The sequence below is a fragment of the Pleurodeles waltl genome, chromosome 12, assembly GCF_031143425.1.
Source record: "Pleurodeles waltl isolate 20211129_DDA chromosome 12, aPleWal1.hap1.20221129, whole genome shotgun sequence".
In the NCBI taxonomy this organism is placed as follows: domain Eukaryota; kingdom Metazoa; phylum Chordata; class Amphibia; order Caudata; family Salamandridae; genus Pleurodeles; species Pleurodeles waltl.
Window position 1 is genome coordinate 117,821,253 of NC_090451.1, and position 19,193 is coordinate 117,840,445.

General features: G+C 43.3%; 6 non-coding genes across 6 annotated transcripts; all 6 read left to right on the forward strand.

Annotated features, from left to right (window-relative positions):
- Window positions 1-480: 480 nt before the first annotated feature.
- On the forward strand, window positions 481-554 carry TRNAI-AAU (transfer RNA isoleucine (anticodon AAU)). Its single transcript has one exon. It is a non-coding gene; the product is annotated as a tRNA-Ile (tRNA).
- A 3,591-nt stretch (window positions 555-4,145) lies between these two features.
- Window positions 4,146-4,219, forward strand: TRNAI-AAU (transfer RNA isoleucine (anticodon AAU)). Its single transcript has one exon. It is a non-coding gene; the product is annotated as a tRNA-Ile (tRNA).
- A 3,591-nt stretch (window positions 4,220-7,810) lies between these two features.
- Window positions 7,811-7,884, forward strand: TRNAI-AAU (transfer RNA isoleucine (anticodon AAU)). The gene has a single exon. It is a non-coding gene; the product is annotated as a tRNA-Ile (tRNA).
- Window positions 7,885-11,475: 3,591 nt separating this feature from the next.
- TRNAI-AAU (transfer RNA isoleucine (anticodon AAU)) lies at window positions 11,476-11,549 on the forward strand. The gene has a single exon. It is a non-coding gene; the product is annotated as a tRNA-Ile (tRNA).
- Window positions 11,550-15,142: 3,593 nt separating this feature from the next.
- Window positions 15,143-15,216, forward strand: TRNAI-AAU (transfer RNA isoleucine (anticodon AAU)). Its single transcript has one exon. It is a non-coding gene; the product is annotated as a tRNA-Ile (tRNA).
- A 3,591-nt stretch (window positions 15,217-18,807) lies between these two features.
- On the forward strand, window positions 18,808-18,881 carry TRNAI-AAU (transfer RNA isoleucine (anticodon AAU)). Its single transcript has one exon. It is a non-coding gene; the product is annotated as a tRNA-Ile (tRNA).
- The last annotated feature ends 312 nt before the right edge of the window (window positions 18,882-19,193 follow it).

Consider the following 19,193-nt stretch of genomic DNA (forward strand, 5'->3'; position numbering starts at 1 on the left):
AGAGACATGGGAAGGCGCAGTAGGGAAGGCTTGAGCAACGAACCGTTGGCTATGTTTTGTTGTTACTTTGTTGACATGAGCTCAAGTAATTTGAAGCAGAAGGAACGGCCAGACCTAAAAAAAACTCTCTTACCTCCAACGCCGAATAACCACTATAATTATAATATCTCAAAAGCAGCTGGCCTTGTAAACTTAATGAGCAAGCAAGCCGATGCATTTTGGGTTTTGTTGTAAAAGAATAAAAATACTATCCATCCTTTCCTTTTTTTCCGGCAACAAGCGATGTTACAAAGATATCACAGCACACAGTGAGATTGAGTGAAAGAAGAGGCACTGAGGCTGGCGTGCAGCACTCCACAGCTCTTGTTATTGAAATCCAGACAGGGGGCGGAAGGAGAAAAGTATGAAGGAATTGCGATAGTGAGACCAACTCTTCTATCTATCTGCATTACATGGAAAAAGGATAGATTTAGTTCTCATGGCCGGTTAGCTCAGTTGGTTAGAGCGTGGTGCTAATAACGCCACGGTCGTGGGTTCAATCCCCGTACGGGCCAGGTTGCATTTTTTCTCTCAACTAAACTCTTTTTTCTCATTTAATCAAGCTCTTATAAATCCATACACTCTGTTGCTCCAGTATACGTTCACTTTCCATTAGTCCTTCTTTTGCCAATGCTGACCAAAGCTCAAGCCGTCAGTGCCAGTAGAACAACACAAGTGCAAGGGATTGTCTCTCCAAGATGGAGACACTGCCTCAGGCTATGTCTCGTGAGAGGTGGAGGGAGACCAAGAGCTGATTATTAGATGCGTGGGGATAAGAGGAACATAACTCAGGTGAACAGATTCTGGATAGTGATGCTATAGCTAGGATCAGCAACGTTACAGGGGAAAGAATAGGAAAATAATTAGGTGACAGAAGTATAGAAGTGGCTACAAGGGGGTGTGTCTCTTAAGAGGTCCGAAAGATACACTGAAGGCGAAGGTGAAGTAAAAGAAGAAAGAAAGATCAAAGTAAGTCGACAGTGATTGAGAGAAAACTCACTAAGGCAAATTGAGCAAAAGACAAAGCCTGGGGAGTTAGACTACTTCAATGCAAATTTACGCCGCAGATGAGCATGACAACTGACCCTTGTACAGTGGTGCTGGAACAATTTTCAGTGTGGGGGTGCTGCCATCAAAGGGCTTCTGAAAATCCAGGAATCATACAAAGAACAAGTCCTGCGGAATGAGCCACGCACATTCAGAAAGAATGGTGATGCGTTGGTTACTTATTGGTAATCTTCATTAGTCTTAGTCCATTGCGTCCTTGTGACAGTCATTACAAAGTAAGGTGATGTCACCTTCCAACAGGAAGAAAGAAAAGGAGGATCCTTAAATGCTAGCCCCATGCACCCAACCTGGGTGCCAAGCCCTTGCCAAAGGACTGATGGGAAGGTGGGCAGGATGTAATGTTTGTGACAAAGACAAGATGGACTAAGGGTAATGCAGAGTTCAAAACATTGGTACTCAAATGCAAAACAGAAAAATTATTAAGCCATAATGCTTGACAAATGTATGCTCTGAGGACCAAGTAGCCACCCTAGGAATTTCCTAGATTGTTACTCACTGGAATTCAACCCAGGAGGTGGCCATTCCTCTCGTAGACCATCCCTGAACTGGAAGATATTCTAAAAAGCCTTGCAAAGCCAGAAAAATTGACAACTTAATCCACCTACTCAGAGTCATAAAAGTCACCTTCTTGTCTTTTCCAGGCTGTCCAAAAGTCACAAACAAGGAGTCGGTTTTCCTGAACTGCAGAGGCCTGGTGACATAAATGAAAAGAGCTCTTTAAACATCAAGTGTATTCAGCAAATGTTCCTCCGGAGAAGAAGGAGAGGGAATGAAAGAAGGAAGAATTATTTCCTAAGATCTATCAAAAATAGACTTAACCTTTGCAGCAAAGGTAAGGCTAGGCCTTAAAGTTACCCCATCTTCCAAAGTATCAAATGAAGAGAGGACAGCATTTTAAGGCTCCCAGCTCCCCAATTGTTCTCAGCAAGGTGATAGGAAATAGGAAAATAACTTTAGAGGAAACAATCTTTATGTCTACAGTATCCAGATCCTCAAAGAGATAAAATTGCAAAGCCTATAAAAGAGTAGGAAGATTCTGAGTTGGGGAAAAGGGATTTTTCAACTGGTCTTACAATTGACAAAAGATCAGAACAGTCTAGACACCAAAGATTGTAACATCGACGAAGGTACAGAAAAGTCCCTAAAAACCTTTATCGCAAAGCAATGAGCTTTCAGAGTGGAAAGAGATTCAAGTGAAACCCATTCAGAAGAAAATGCAAAATAGCAGACAAACTACAGGTAGGTGCCAAAAGATCATGAGCAGAACATCACGTCTCAAAAGACTTCCAGTTCCTTGAGTAAGACTTCGAAGTAGAAGGCCTGCTGGAGTGCTGAATTAACTCCACTAAGGAAGAGGAAAGACCCTTTGCTAGCAGTCCAGACTTCTCAACCTCCAAAGCGATAGAGTGAGTTGGAGCAAGAAGGTCAGGGACGACGTTCTGAGAGAGACACACTTGAGCAGTACTCAAGGAGGTAGAAGAGCCAGGGGTTCAGAAGAGGAAACCATGACATCTCTGGCCAATAAGGGCCCACAAGAATAAAGTTCCCTCCCCCCTGCTGAGACTTGAAGAGAACCATCTGGATCAATAAAAAGTGGGGGAATGTATAAAGGAGACTTCTCAGCCACTTTATCACCAATACGTCCACTACCTAGGCTCCTTGTTCCGGAAGCCTGGATCAGAATCGACAAATATGAGTATTGTCCTTGTTTGAAAAGAGATCCAGAAAGGGTTTCACAAACTCTCGGCATATCTCTCAAAACAACGACCTGGATAACGTAAACTCCAGCAAATTTGGAAACCTCCAGCTGTCTGCCATCACATTGTCGGTGCCCTTGATGTGTACTGCCGACGTGTGCAACAGGTTGATCTCTGCCCAATAACCCAATTGTTCTGCTATTGCATTGAGGGATTTTGAATGCATGCTTCACTGTTGGTTAATGTAAAAGACAGCTACCTTATTCTCTGTCTTTACTAGCACATTTTTTTGAGACAGATGATGATGGGAAAACTTCAAAGCCCTGAAGATTACCATCAACTCCATCTATTTCCATGACCTCCGACTCTCTAGGAAAGACCACTTGAATCGACAGGATCAGTCCAACACAGTAGCTCTCCAGCCAGGTTTGCTGGCATCTGTTGCGAGGATTCAGGAGCATCCAGGTATATTAGTGTCCACTTAGACCAGTGGTCTTCAAACTCTTTAATGCCGCATCCACCCAATGGGAAAAAAAAACATTGGTGCCTCCCCTCTGAATTGTCCACAATTCTTCTATTAAATTGACACTGTTTAAATATGTCTAGACCTATTTAAACATTGCAGTTAAGTTCTGTTACTGTTTTAAAAATGCAATCAAATACATGACCCCAAATATACTATTCTGGTCAGGCCTGCCCTACTAACCAATTGCAGCGTCATGCTCTGCTGAGTAAACTGATCTCACAACAGTGAGGAATGCACAGGCCGGGTGGTGCCCGGCGCACAAAAGCGCGCCTTCTTGTGTTGTACGTCTCTTCGCGCAAATGCAAACTCAGATTTCCTGCACTGTGGTCGGCAGGAGAGACATGGGAAGGCGCAGTAGGGAAGGCTTGAGCAACGAACCGTTGGCTATGTTTTGTTGTTACTTTGTTGACAGGAGCTCAAGTAATTTGAAGCAGAAGGAACGACCAGACCTAAAAAAAACTCTCTTACCTCCAACGCCAAATAACCACTATAATTATAATATCTCAAAAGCAGCTGGCCTTGTAAACTTAATGATCAAGCAAGCCGATGCATTTTGGGTTTTGTTGTAAAAGAATAAAAATACTATCCATCCTTTCCTTTTTTTCCGGCAACAAGCGATGTTACAAAGATATCACAGCACACAGTGAGATTGAGTGAAAGACGAGGCACTGAGGCTGGCGTGCAGCACTCCACAGCTCTTGTTATTGAAATCCAGACAGGGGTCGGAAAGAGAAAAGTATGAAGGAATTGCGATAGTGAGACCACCTCTTCTATCTATCTGCATTACATGGAAAAAGAAAATATTTAGTACTCATGGCTGGTTAGCTCAGTTGGTTAGAGCGTGGTGCTAATAACGCCAAGGTTGCGGGTTCAATCCCTGTACGGGCCAGGTCGCATTTTTTCTCTCAACTAAACTCTTTTTTTCTCATTTAATCAAGCTCTTATAAATCCATACACTCTGTTGCTCCAGTATACGTTCACTTTCCATTAGTCCTTCTTTTGCCACTGATGACCAAAGCTCAAGCCGGCAGTGCCAGTAGAACAACACAAGTGCAAGGGATTGTCTCTCCAAGATGGAGACACTGCCTCAGACTATGTCTCGTGAGAGGTGGAGGGAGACCAAGAGCTGATTATTAGATGCGTGTGGATAAGTGGAACATAACTCAGGTGAACAGATTCTGGATAGTGATGCTATAGCTAGGATCAGCAACGTTACAGGGGAAAGGATAGGAAAATAATTAGGTGACAGAAGTATAGAAGTGGCTACAAGGGGGTGTGTCTCTTAAGAGGGCCGAAAGATACACTGAAGGCGAAGGTGAAGTAAAAGAAGAAAGAAAGATCAAAGGAAGTCAACAGTGATTGAGAGAAAACTCACAAAGGCAAATTGAGCAAAAGACAAAGCCTGGGGAGTTAGACTACTTCAATGCAAATTTACGCCGCAGATGAGCATGACAACTGACCCTTGTACAGTGGTGCTGAAACAATTTTCAGTGTGGGGGTGCTGCCATCAAAGGGCTTCTGAAAATCCAGGAATCATACAAAGAACAAGTCCTGCGGAATGAGCCACGCACATTCAGAAAGAATGGTGATGCGTTGGTTACTTATTGGTAATCTTCATTAGCCTTAGTCCATTGCGTCCTTGTGACAGTCATTACAAAGTAAGGTGATGTCACCTTCCAACAGGAAGAAAGAACAGGAGGATCCTTAAATGCTAGCCCCATGCACCCAACCTGGGTGCCAAGCCCTTGCCAAAGGACTGATGGGAAGGTGGGCAGGATGTAATGTTTGTGACAAAGACAAGATGGACTAAGGATAATGCAGAGTTCAAAACATTGGTACTCAAATGCAAAACAGAAAAATCATTAAGCCATAATGCTTGACAAATGTATGCTCTGAGGACCAAGTAGCCACCCTAGGAATTTCCTAGATTGTTACTCACTGGAATTCAACCCAGGAGGTGGCCATTCCTCTCGTAGACCATCCCTGAACTGGAAGATATTCTAAAAAGCCTTGCAAAGCCAGAAAAATTGACAACTTAATCCACCTACTCAGAGTCATAAAAGTCACCTTCTTGTCTTTTCCAGGCTGTCCAAAAGTCACAAACAAGGAGTCGGTTTTCCTGAACTGCAGAGGCCTGGTGACATAAATGAAAAGAGCTCTTTAAACATCAAGTGTATTCAGCAAATGTTCCTCCGGAGAGGAAGGAGAGGGAATGAAAGAAGGAAGAATTATTTCCTAAGATCTATCAAAAATAGACTTAACCTTTGCAGGAAAGGTAAGGCTAGGCTTAAAGTTACCCCATCTTCCAAAGTATCAACTGAAGAGAGGACAGCATTTTAAGGCTCCCAGCTCCCCAATTGTTCTCAGGAAGGTGATAGGAAATAGGAAAATAACTTTATAGGAAACAATCTTTATGTCTACAGTGTCCAGATCCTCAAAGAGATAAAATTGCAAAGCCTATAAAAGAGTAGGAAGATTCTGAGTTGGAGAAAAGGGATTTTTCAACTGGTCTTACAATTGACAAAAGATCAGAACAGTCTAGACACCAAAGATTGTAATATCGACGAAGGTACAGAAAAGTCCCTAAAAACCTTTATCGCAAAGCAATGAGCTTTCAGAGTGGAAAGAGATTCAACTGAAACCCATTCAGAAGAAAATGCAAAATAGCAGACAAACTACAGGTAGGTGCCAAAAAATCATGAGCAGAACATCACGTCTCAAAAGACTTCCAGTTCTTTGAGTAAGACTTCGAAGTAGAAGGCCTGCTGGAGTGCTGAATTAACTCCACTAAGGAAGAGGAAAGACCCTTTGCTAGCAGTCCAGACTTCTCAACCTCCAAAGCGATAGAGTGAGTTGGAGCAAGAAGGTCAGGGACGACGTTCTGAGAGAGATACACGTGAGCAGTACTCAAGGAGGTAGAAGAGCCAGGGGTTCAGAAGAGGAAACCATGACATCTCTGGCCAATAAGGGCCCACAAGAATAAAGTTCCCTCCCCCTGCTGAGACTTGAAGAGATCCATCTGGATCAATAAAAAGTGGGGGAATGTATAAAGGAGACTTCTCAGCCACTTTATCACCAATACGTCCACTACCTAGGCTCCTGGTTCCGGAAGCCTGGATCAGAATCGACAAAGATGAGCATTGTCCTTGTTTGAAAAGAGATCCAGAAAGGGTTTCACAAACTCTCGGCATATCTCTCAAAACAACGACCTAGATAACGTCAACTCCAGCAAAATTGGAAAACCTCCAGCTGTCTGCCATCACATTGTCGGTGCCCTTGATGTGTACTGCCGACGTGTGCAACAGGTTGATCTCTGCCCAATAACCCAATTGTTCTGCTATTGCATTGAGGGATTTTGAATGCATGCTTCACTGTTGGTTAATGTAAAAGACAGCTACCTTATTCTCTGTCTTTACTAGCACATTTTTTTGAGACAGATGATGATGGGAAAACTTCAAAGCCCTGAAGATTACCATCAACTCCATCTATTTCCATGACCTCCGACTCTCTAGGAAAGACCACTTGAATCGACAGGATCAGTCCAACACAGTAGCTCTCCATCCAGGTTTGCTGCCATCTGTTGCGAGGATTCAGGAGCATCCAGGTATATTAGTGTCCACTTAGACCAGTGGTCTTCAAACTCTTTAATGCCGCATTCACCCAATGGGGAAAAAAAACATTGGTGCCTCCCCTCTGAATTGTCCACAATTCTTCTATTAAATTGACACTGTTTAAATATGTCTAGACCTATTTAAACATTGCAGTTAAGTTCTGTTACTGTTTTAAAAATGCAATCAAATACATGAGCCCAAATATACTATTCTGGTCAGGCCTGCCCTACTAACCAATTGCAGCGTCATGCTCTGCTGAGTAAACTTATCTCACGACAGTGAGGAATGCACAGGCCGGGTGGTGCCCGGCGCACAAAAGCGCCCCTTCTTGTGTTGTACGTCTCTTCGCGCAAATGCAAACTCAGATTTCCTGCACTGTGGTCGGCAGGAGAGACATGGGAAGGCGCAGTAGGGAAGGCTTGAGCAACGAACCGTTGGCTATGTTTTGTTGTTACTTTGTTGACATGAGCTCAAGTAATTTGAAGCAGAAGGAACGGCCAGACCTAAAAAAAACTCTCTTACCTCCAACGCCGAATAACCACTATAATTATAATATCTCAAAAGCAGCTGGCCTTGTAAACTTAATGAGCAAGCAAGCCGATGCATTTTGGGTTTTGATGTAAAAGAATAAAAATACTATCCATCCTTTCCTTTTTTTCCGGCAACAAGCGATGTTACAAAGATATCACAGCACACAGTGAGATTGAGTGAAAGAAGAGGCACTGAGGCTGGCGTGCAGCACTCCACAGCTCTTGTTATTGAAATCCAGACAGGGGGCGGAAGGAGAAAAGTATGAAGGAATTGCGATAGTGAGACCAACTCTTCTATCTATCTGCATTACATGGAAAAAGGATAGATTTAGTTCTCATGGCCGGTTAGCTCAGTTGGTTAGAGCGTGGTGCTAATAACGCCACGGTCGCGGGTTCAATCCCCGTACGGGCCAGGTTGCATTTTTTCTCTCAACTAAACTCTTTTTTCTCATTTAATCAAGCTCTTATAAATCCATACACTCTGTTGCTCCAGTATACGTTCACTTTCCATTAGTCCTTCTTTTGCCAATGCTGACCAAAGCTCAAGCCGTCAGTGCCAGTAGAACAACACAAGTGCAAGGGATTGTCTCTCCAAGATGGAGACACTGCCTCAGGCTATGTCTCGTGAGAGGTGGAGGGAGACCAAGAGCTGATTATTAGATGCGTGGGGATAAGAGGAACATAACTCAGGTGAACAGATTCTGGATAGTGATGCTATAGCTAGGATCAGCAACGTTACAGGGGAAAGAATAGGAAAATAATTAGGTGACAGAAGTATAGAAGTGGCTACAAGGGGGTGTGTCTCTTAAGAGGGCCGAAAGATACACTGAAGGCGAAGGTGAAGTAAAAGAAGAAAGAAAGATCAAGGTAAGTCGACAGTGATTGAGAGAAAACTCACTAAGGCAAATTGAGCAAAAGACAAAGCCTGGGGAGTTAGACTACTTCAATGCAAATTTACGCCGCAGATGAGCATGACAACTGACCCTTGTACAGTGGTGCTGGAACAATTTTCAGTGTGGGGGTGCTGCCATCAAAGGGCTTCTGAAAATCCAGGAATCATACAAAGAACAAGTCCTGCGGAATGAGCCACGCACATTCAGAAAGAATGGTGATGCGTTGGTTACTTATTGGTAATCTTCATTAGTCTTAGTCCATTGCGTCCTTGTGACAGTCATTACAAAGTAAGGTGATGTCACCTTCCAACAGGAAGAAAGAAAAGGAGGATCCTTAAATGCTAGCCCCATGCACCCAACCTGGGTGCCAAGCCCTTGCCAAAGGACTGATGGGAAGGTGGGCAGGATGTAATGTTTGTGACAAAGACAAGATGGACTAAGGGTAATGCAGAGTTCAAAACATTGGTACTCAAATGCAAAACAGAAAAATTATTAAGCCATAATGCTTGACAAATGTATGCTCTGAGGACCAAGTAGCCACCCTAGGAATTTCCTAGATTGTTACTCACTGGAATTCAACCCAGGAGGTGGCCATTCCTCTCGTAGACCATCCCTGAACTGGAAGATATTCTAAAAAGCCTTGCAAAGCCAGAAAAATTGACAACTTAATCCACCTACTCAGAGTCATAAAAGTCACCTTCTTGTCTTTTCCAGGCTGTCCAAAAGTCACAAACAAGGAGTCGGTTTTCCTGAACTGCAGAGGCCTGGTGACATAAATGAAAAGAGCTCTTTAAACATCAAGTGTATTCAGCAAATGTTCCTCCGGAGAAGAAGGAGAGGGAATGAAAGAAGGAAGAATTATTTCCTAAGATCTATCAAAAATAGACTTAACCTTTGCAGCAAAGGTAAGGCTAGGCCTTAAAGTTACCCCATCTTCCAAAGTATCAAATGAAGAGAGGACATCATTTTAAGGCTCCCAGCTCCCCAATTGTTCTCAGCAAGGTGATAGGAAATAGGAAAATAACTTTAGAGGAAACAATCTTTATGTCTACAGTATCCAGATCCTCAAAGAGATAAAATTGCAAAGCCTATAAAAGAGTAGGAAGATTCTGAGTTGGGGAAAAGGGATTTTTCAACTGGTCTTACAATTGACAAAAGATCAGAACAGTCTAGACACCAAAGATTGTAACATCGACGAAGGTACAGAAAAGTCCCTAAAAACCTTTATCGCAAAGCAATGAGCTTTCAGAGTGGAAAGAGATTCAAGTGAAACCCATTCAGAAGAAAATGCAAAATAGCAGACAAACTACAGGTAGGTGCCAAAAGATCATGAGCAGAACATCACGTCTCAAAAGACTTCCAGTTCCTTGAGTAAGACTTCGAAGTAGAAGGCCTGCTGGAGTGCTGAATTAACTCCACTAAGGAAGAGGAAAGACCCTTTGCTAGCAGTCCAGACTTCTCAACCTCCAAAGCGATAGAGTGAGTTGGAGCAAGAAGGTCAGGGACGACGTTCTGAGAGAGACACACTTGAGCAGTACTCAAGGAGGTAGAAGAGCCAGGGGTTCAGAAGAGGAAACCATGACATCTCTGGCCAATAAGGGCCCACAAGAATAAAGTTCCCTCCCCCCTGCTGAGACTTGAAGAGAACCATCTGGATCAATAAAAAGTGGGGGAATGTATAAAGGAGACTTCTCAGCCACTTTATCACCAATACGTCCACTACCTAGGCTCCTTGTTCCGGAAGCCTGGATCAGAATCGACAAATATGAGTATTGTCCTTGTTTGAAAAGAGATCCAGAAAGGGTTTCACAAACTCTCGGCATATCTCTCAAAACAACGACCTGGATAACGTAAACTCCAGCAAATTTGGAAACCTCCAGCTGTCTGCCATCACATTGTCGGTGCCCTTGATGTGTACTGCCGACGTGTGCAACAGGTTGATCTCTGCCCAATAACCCAATTGTTCTGCTATTGCATTGAGGGATTTTGAATGCATGCTTAACTGTTGGTTAATGTAAAAGACAGCTACCTTATTCTCTGTCTTTACTAGCACATTTTTTTGAGACAGATGATGATGGGAAAACTTCAAAGCCCTGAAGATTACCATCAACTCCATCTATTTCCATGACCTCCGACTCTCTAGGAAAGACCACTTGAATCGACAGGATCAGTCCAACACAGTAGCTCTCCAGCCAGGTTTGCTGGCATCTGTTGCGAGGATTCAGGAGCATCCAGGTATATTAGTGTCCACTTAGACCAGTGGTCTTCAAACTCTTTAATGCCGCATCCACCCAATGGGAAAAAAAAACATTGGTGCCTCCCCTCTGAATTGTCCACAATTCTTCTATTAAATTGACACTGTTTAAATATGTCTAGACCTATTTAAACATTGCAGTTAAGTTCTGTTACTGTTTTAAAAATGCAATCAAATACATGACCCCAAATATACTATTCTGGTCAGGCCTGCCCTACGAACCAATTGCAGCGTCATGCTCTGCTGAGTAAACTGATCTCACGACAGTGAGGAATGCACAGGCCGGGTGGTGCCCGGCGCACAAAAGCGCGCCTTCTTGTGTTGTACGTCTCTTCGCGCAAATGCAAACTCAGATTTCCTGCACTGTGGTCGGCAGGAGAGACATGGGAAGGCGCAGTAGGGAAGGCTTGAGCAACGAACCGTTGGCTATGTTTTGTTGTTACTTTGTTGACAGGAGCTCAAGTAATTTGAAGCAGAAGGAACGACCAGACCTAAAAAAAACTCTCTTACCTCCAACGCCAAATAACCACTATAATTATAATATCTCAAAAGCAGCTGGCCTTGTAAACTTAATGAGCAAGCAAGCCGATGCATTTTGGGTTTTGTTGTAAAAGAATAAAAATACTATCCATCCTTTCCTTTTTTTCCGGCAACAAGCGATGTTACAAAGATATCACAGCACACAGTGAGATTGAGTGAAAGACGAGGCACTGAGGCTGGCGTGCAGCACTCCACAGCTCTTGTTATTGAAATCCAGACAGGGGTCGGAAAGAGAAAAGTATGAAGGAATTGCGATAGTGAGACCACCTCTTCTATCTATCTGCATTACATGGAAAAAGGAAATATTTAGTACTCATGGCTGGTTAGCTCAGTTGGTTAGAGCGTGGTGCTAATAACGCCAAGGTTGCGGGTTCAATCCCTGTACGGGCCAGGTCGCATTTTTTCTCTCAACTAAACTCTTTTTTTTCTCATTTAATCAAGCTCTTATAAATCCATACACTCTGTGGCTCCAGTATACGTTCACTTTCCATTAGTCCTTCTTTTGCCACTGATGACCAAAGCTCAAGCCGGCAGTGCCAGTAGAACAACACAAGTGCAAGGGATTGTCTCTCCAAGATGGAGACACTGCCTCAGACTATGTCTCGTGAGAGGTGGAGGGAGACCAAGAGCTGATTATTAGATGCGTGTGGATAAGTGGAACATAACTCAGGTGAACAGATTCTGGATAGTGATGCTATAGCTAGGATCAGCAACGTTACAGGGGAAAGGATAGGAAAATAATTAGGTGACAGAAGTATAGAAGTGGCTACAAGGGGGTGTGTCTCTTAAGAGGGCCGAAAGATACACTGAAGGCGAAGGTGAAGTAAAAGAAGAAAGAAAGATCAAAGGAAGTCGACAGTGATTGAGAGAAAACTCACAAAGGCAAATTGAGCAAAAGACAAAGCCTGGGGAGTTAGACTACTTCAATGCAAATTTACGCCGCAGATGAGCATGACAACTGACCCTTGTACAGTGGTGCTGAAACAATTTTCAGTGTGGGGGTGCTGCCATCAAAGGGCTTCTGAAAATCCAGGAATCATACAAAGAACAAGTCCTGCGGAATGAGCCACGCACATTCAGAAAGAATGGTGATGCGTTGGTTACTTATTGGTAATCTTCATTAGCCTTAGTCCATTGCGTCCTTGTGACAGTCATTACAAAGTAAGGTGATGTCACCTTCCAACAGGAAGAAAGAACAGGAGGATCCTTAAATGCTAGCCCCATGCACCCAACCTGGGTGCCAAGCCCTTGCCAAAGGACTGATGGGAAGGTGGGCAGGATGTAATGTTTGTGACAAAGACAAGATGGACTAAGGGTAATGCAGAGTTCAAAACATTGGTACTCAAATGCAAAACAGAAAAATTATTAAGCCATAATGCTTGACAAATGTATGCTCTGAGGACCAAGTAGCCACCCTAGGAATTTCCTAGATTGTTACTCACTGGAATTCAACCCAGGAGGTGGCCATTCCTCTCGTAGACCATCCCTGAACTGGAAGATATTCTAAAAAGCCTTGCAAAGCCAGAAAAATTGACAACTTAATCCACCTACTCAGAGTCATAAAAGTCACCTTCTTGTCTTTTCCAGGCTGTCCAAAAGTCACAAACAAGGAGTCGGTTTTCCTGAACTGCAGAGGCCTGGTGACATAAATGAAAAGAGCTCTTTAAACATCAAGTGTATTCAGCAAATGTTCCTCCGGAGAGGAAGGAGAGGGAATGAAAGAAGGAAGAATTATTTCCTAAGATCTATCAAAAATAGACTTAACCTTTGCAGGAAAGGTAAGGCTAGGCTTAAAGTTACCCCATCTTCCAAAGTATCAACTGAAGAGAGGACAGCATTTTAAGGCTCCCAGCTCCCCAATTGTTCTCAGGAAGGTGATAGGAAATAGGAAAATAACTTTATAGGAAACAATCTTTATGTCTACAGTGTCCAGATCCTCAAAGAGATAAAATTGCAAAGCCTATAAAAGAGTAGGAAGATTCTGAGTTGGAGAAAAGGGATTTTTCAACTGGTCTTACAATTGACAAAAGATCAGAACAGTCTAGACACCAAAGATTGTAATATCGACGAAGGTACAGAAAAGTCCCTAAAAACCTTTATCGCAAAGCAATGAGCTTTCAGAGTGGAAAGAGATTCAACTGAAACCCATTCAGAAGAAAATGCAAAATAGCAGACAAACTACAGGTAGGTGCCAAAAAATCATGAGCAGAACATCACGTCTCAAAAGACTTCCAGTTCTTTGAGTAAGACTTCGAAGTAGAAGGCCTGCTGGAGTGCTGAATTAACTCCACTAAGGAAGAGGAAAGACCCTTTGCTAGCAGTCCAGACTTCTCAACCTCCAAAGCGATAGAGTGAGTTGGAGCAAGAAGGTCAGGGACGACGTTCTGAGAGAGATACACGTGAGCAGTACTCAAGGAGGTAGAAGAGCCAGGGGTTCAGAAGAGGAAACCATGACATCTCTGGCCAATAAGGGCCCACAAGAATAAAGTTCCCTCCCCCCTGCTGAGACTTGAAGAGATCCATCTGGATCAATAAAAAGTGGGGGAATGTATAAAGGAGACTTCTCAGCCACTTTATCACCAATACGTCCACTACCTAGGCTCCTGGTTCCGGAAGCCTGGATCAGAATCGACAAAGATGAGCATTGTCCTTGTTTGAAAAGAGATCCAGAAAGGGTTTCACAAACTCTCGGCATATCTCTCAAAACAACGACCTAGATAACGTCAACTCCAGCAAAATTGGAAAACCTCCAGCTGTCTGCCATCACATTGTCGGTGCCCTTGATGTGTACTGCCGACGTGTGCAACAGGTTGATCTCTGCCCAATAACCCAATTGTTCTGCTATTGCATTGAGGGATTTTGAATGCATGCTTCACTGTTGGTTAATGTAAAAGACAGCTACCTTATTCTCTGTCTTTACTAGCACATTTTATTGAGACAGATGATGATGGGAAAACTTCAAAGCCCTGAAGATTACCATCAACTCCATCTATTTCCATGACCTCCGACTCTCTCGGAAAGACCACTTGAATCGACAGGATCAGTCCAACACAGTAGCTCTCCATCCAGGTTTGCTGCCATCTGTTGCGAGGATTCAGGAGCATCCAGGTATATTAGTGTCCACTTAGACCAGTGGTCTTCAAACTCTTTAATGCCGCATCCACCCAATGGGGAAAAAAAACATTGGTGCCTCCCCTCTGAATTGTCCACAATTCTTCTATTAAATTGACACTGTTTAAATATGTCTAGACCTATTTAAACATTGCAGTTAAGTTCTGTTACTGTTTTAAAAATGCAATCAAATACATGACCCCAAATATACTATTCTGGTCAGGCCTGCCCTACTAACCAATTGCAGCGTCATGCTCTGCTGAGTAAACTTATCTCACGACAGTGAGGAATGCACAGGCCGGGTGGTGCCCGGCGCACAAAAGCGCCCCTTCTTGTGTTGTACGTCTCTTCGCGCAAATGCAAACTCAGATTTCCTGCACTGTGGTCGGCAGGAGAGACATGGGAAGGCGCAGTAGGGAAGGCTTGAGCAACGAACCGTTGGCTATGTTTTGTTGTTACTTTGTTGACATGAGCTCAAGTAATTTGAAGCAGAAGGAACGGCCAGACCTAAAAAAAACTCTCTTACCTCCAACGCCGAATAACCACTATAATTATAATATCTCAAAAGCAGCTGGCCTTGTAAACTTAATGAGCAAGCAAGCCGATGCATTTTGGGTTTTGATGTAAAAGAATAAAAATACTATCCATCCTTTCCTTTTTTTCCGGCAACAAGCGATGTTACAAAGATATCACAGCACACAGTGAGATTGAGTGAAAGAAGAGGCACTGAGGCTGGCGTGCAGCACTCCACAGCTCTTGTTATTGAAATCCAGACAGGGGGCGGAAGGAGAAAAGTATGAAGGAATTGCGATAGTGAGACCAACTCTTCTATCTATCTGCATTACATGGAAAAAGGATAGATTTAGTTCTCATGGCCGGTTAGCTCAGTTGGTTAGAGCGTGGTGCTAATAACGCCACGGTCGTGGGTTCAATCCCCGTACGGGCCAGGTTGCATTTTTTCTCTCAACTAAACTCTTTTTTCTCATTTAATCAAGCTCTTATAAATCCATACACTCTGTTGCTCCAGTATACGTTCACTTTCCATTCGTCCTTCTTTTGCCAATGCTGACCAAAGCTCAAGCCGTCAGTGCCAGTAGAACAACACAAGTGCAAGGGATTGTCTCTCCAAGATGGAGACACTGCCTCAGGCTATGTCTCGTGAGAGGTGGAGGGAGACCAAGAGCTGATTATTAGATGCGTGGGGATAAGAGGAACATAACTCAGGTGAACAGATTCTGGATAGTGATGCTATAGCTAGGATCAGCAACGTTACAGGGGAAAGAATAGGAAAATAATTAGGTGACAGAAGTATAGAAGTGGCTACAAGGGGGTGTGTCTCTTAAGAGGTCCGAAAGATACACTGAAGGCGAAGGTGAAGTAAAAGAAGAAAGAAAGATCAAAGTAAGTCGACAGTGATTGAAAGAAAACTCACTAAGGCAAATTGAGCAAAAGACAAAGCCTGGGGAGTTAGACTACTTCAATGCAAATTTACGCCGCAGATGAGCATGACAACTGACCCTTGTACAGTGGTGCTGGAACAATTTTCAGTGTGGGGGTGCTGCCATCAAAGGGCTTCTGAAAATCCAGGAATCATACAAAGAACAAGTCCTGCGGAATGAGCCACGCACATTCAGAAAGAATGGTGATGCGTTGGTTACTTATTGGTAATCTTCATTAGTCTTAGTCCATTGCGTCCTTGTGACAGTCATTACAAAGTAAGGTGATGTCACCTTCCAACAGGAAGAAAGAAAAGGAGGATCCTTAAATGCTAGCCCCATGCACCCAACCTGGGTGCCAAGCCCTTGCCAAAGGACTGATGGGAAGGTGGGCAGGATGTAATGTTTGTGACAAAGACAAGATGGACTAAGGGTAATGCAGAGTTCAAAACATTGGTACTCAAATGCAAAACAGAAAAATTATTAAGCCATAATGCTTGACAAATGTATGCTCTGAGGACCAAGTAGCCACCCTAGGAATTTCCTAGATTGTTACTCACTGGAATTCAACCCAGGAGGTGGCCATTCCTCTCGTAGACCATCCCTGAACTGGAAGATATTCTAAAAAGCCTTGCAAAGCCAGAAAAATTGACAACTTAATCCACCTACTCAGAGTCATAAAAGTCACCTTCTTGTCTTTTCCAGGCTGTCCAAAAGTCACAAACAAGGAGTCGGTTTTCCTGAACTGCAGAGGCCTGGTGACATAAATGAAAAGAGCTCTTTAAACATCAAGTGTATTCAGCAAATGTTCCTCCGGAGAAGAAGGAGAGGGAATGAAAGAAGGAAGAATTATTTCCTAAGATCTATCAAAAATAGACTTAACCTTTGCAGCAAAGGTAAGGCTAGGCCTTAAAGTTACCCCATCTTCCAAAGTATCAACTGAAGAGAGGACAGCATTTTAAGGCTCCCAGCTCCCCAATTGTTCTCAGCAAGGTGATAGGAAATAGGAAAATAACTTTAGAGGAAACAATCTTTATGTCTACAGTATCCAGATCCTCAAAGAGATAAAATTGCAAAGCCTATAAAAGAGTAGGAAGATTCTGAGTTGGGGAAAAGGGATTTTTCAACTGGTCTTACAATTGACAAAAGATCAGAACAGTCTAGACACCAAAGATTGTAACATCGACGAAGGTACAGAAAAGTCCCTAAAAACCTTTATCGCAAAGCAATGAGCTTTCAGAGTGGAAAGAGATTCAAGTGAAACCCATTCAGAAGAAAATGCAAAATAGCAGACAAACTACAGGTAGGTGCCAAAAGATCATGAGCAGAACATCACGTCTCAAAAGACTTCCAGTTCCTTGAGTAAGACTTCGAAGTAGAAGGCCTGCTGGAGTGCTGAATTAACTCCACTAAGGAAGAGGAAAGACCCTTTGCTAGCAGTCCAGACTTCTCAACCTCCAAAGCGATAGAGTGAGTTGGAGCAAGAAGGTCAGGGACGACGTTCTGAGAGAGACACACTTGAGCAGTACTCAAGGAGGTAGAAGAGCCAGGGGTTCAGAAGAGGAAACCATGACATCTCTGGCCAATAAGGGCCCACAAGAATAAAGTTCCCTCCCCCCTGCTGAGACTTGAAGAGAACCATCTGGATCAATAAAAAGTGGGGGAATGTATAAAGGAGACTTCTCAGCCACTTTATCACCAATACGTCCACTACCTAGGCTCCTTGTTCCGGAAGCCTGGATCAGAATCGACAAATATGAGTATTGTCCTTGTTTGAAAAGAGATCCAGAAAGGGTTTCACAAACTCTCGGCATATCTCTCAAAACAACGACCTGGATAACGTAAACTCCAGCAAATTTGGAAACCTCCAGCTGTCTGCCATCACATTGTCGGTGCCCTTGATGTGTACTGCCGACGTGTGCAACAGGTTGATCTCTGCCCAATAACCCAATTGTTCTGCTATTGCATTGAGGGATTTTGAATGCATGCTTCACTGTTGGTTAATGTAAAAGACAGCTACCTTATTCTCTGTCTTTACTAGCACATTTTTTTGAGACAGATGATGATGGGAAAACTTCAAAGCCCTGAAGATTACCATCAACTCCATCTATTTCCATGACCTCCGACTCTCTAGGAAAGACCACTTGAATCGACAGGATCAGTCCAACACAGTAGCTCTCCAGCCAGGTTTGCTGGCATCTGTTGCGAGGATTCAGGAGCATCCAGGTATATTAGTGTCCACTTAGACCAGTGGTCTTCAAACTCTTTAATGCCGCATCCACCCAATGGGAAAAAAAAACATTGGTGCCTCCCCTCTGAATTGTCCACAATTCTTCTATTAAATTGACACTGTTTAAATATGTCTAGACCTATTTAAACATTGCAGTTAAGTTCTGTTACTGTTTTAAAAATGCAATCAAATACATGACCCCAAATATACTATTCTGGTCAGGCCTGCCCTACTAACCAATTGCAGCGTCATGCTCTGCTGAGTAAACTGATCTCACGACAGTGAGGAATGCACAGGCCGGGTGGTGCCCGGCGCACAAAAGCGCGCCTTCTTGTGTTGTACGTCTCTTCGCGCAAATGCAAACTCAGATTTCCTGCACTGTGGTCGGCAGGAGAGACATGGGAAGGCGCAGTAGGGAAGGCTTGAGCAACGAACCGTTGGCTATGTTTTGTTGTTACTTTGTTGACAGGAGCTCAAGTAATTTGAAGCAGAAGGAACGACCAGACCTAAAAAAAACTCTCTTACCTCCAACGCCAAATAACCACTATAATTATAATATCTCAAAAGCAGCTGGCCTTGTAAACTTAATGAGCAAGCAAGCCGATGCATTTTGGGTTTTGTTGTAAAAGAATAAAAATACTATCCATCCTTTCCTTTTTTTCCGGCAACAAGCGATGTTACAAAGATATCACAGCACACAGTGAGATTGAGTGAAAGACGAGGCACTGAGGCTGGCGTGCAGCACTCCACAGCTCTTGTTATTGAAATCCAGACAGGGGTCGGAAAGAGAAAAGTATGAAGGAATTGCGATAGTGAGACCACCTCTTCTATCTATCTGCATTACATGGAAAAAGGAAATATTTAGTACTCATGGCTGGTTAGCTCAGTTGGTTAGAGCGTGGTGCTAATAACGCCAAGGTTGCGGGTTCAATCCCTGTACGGGCCAGGTCGCATTTTTTCTCTCAACTAAACTCTTTTTTTCTCATTTAATCAAGCTCTTATAAATCCATACACTCTGTTGCTCCAGTATACGTTCACTTTCCATTAGTCCTTCTTTTGCCACTGATGACCAAAGCTCAAGCCGGCAGTGCCAGTAGAACAACACAAGTGCAAGGGATTGTCTCTCCAAGATGGAGACACTGCCTCAGACTATGTCTCGTGAGAGGTGGAGGGAGACCAAGAGCTGATTATTAGATGCGTGTGGATAAGTGGAACATAACTCAGGTGAACAGATTCTGGATAGTGATGCTATAGCTAG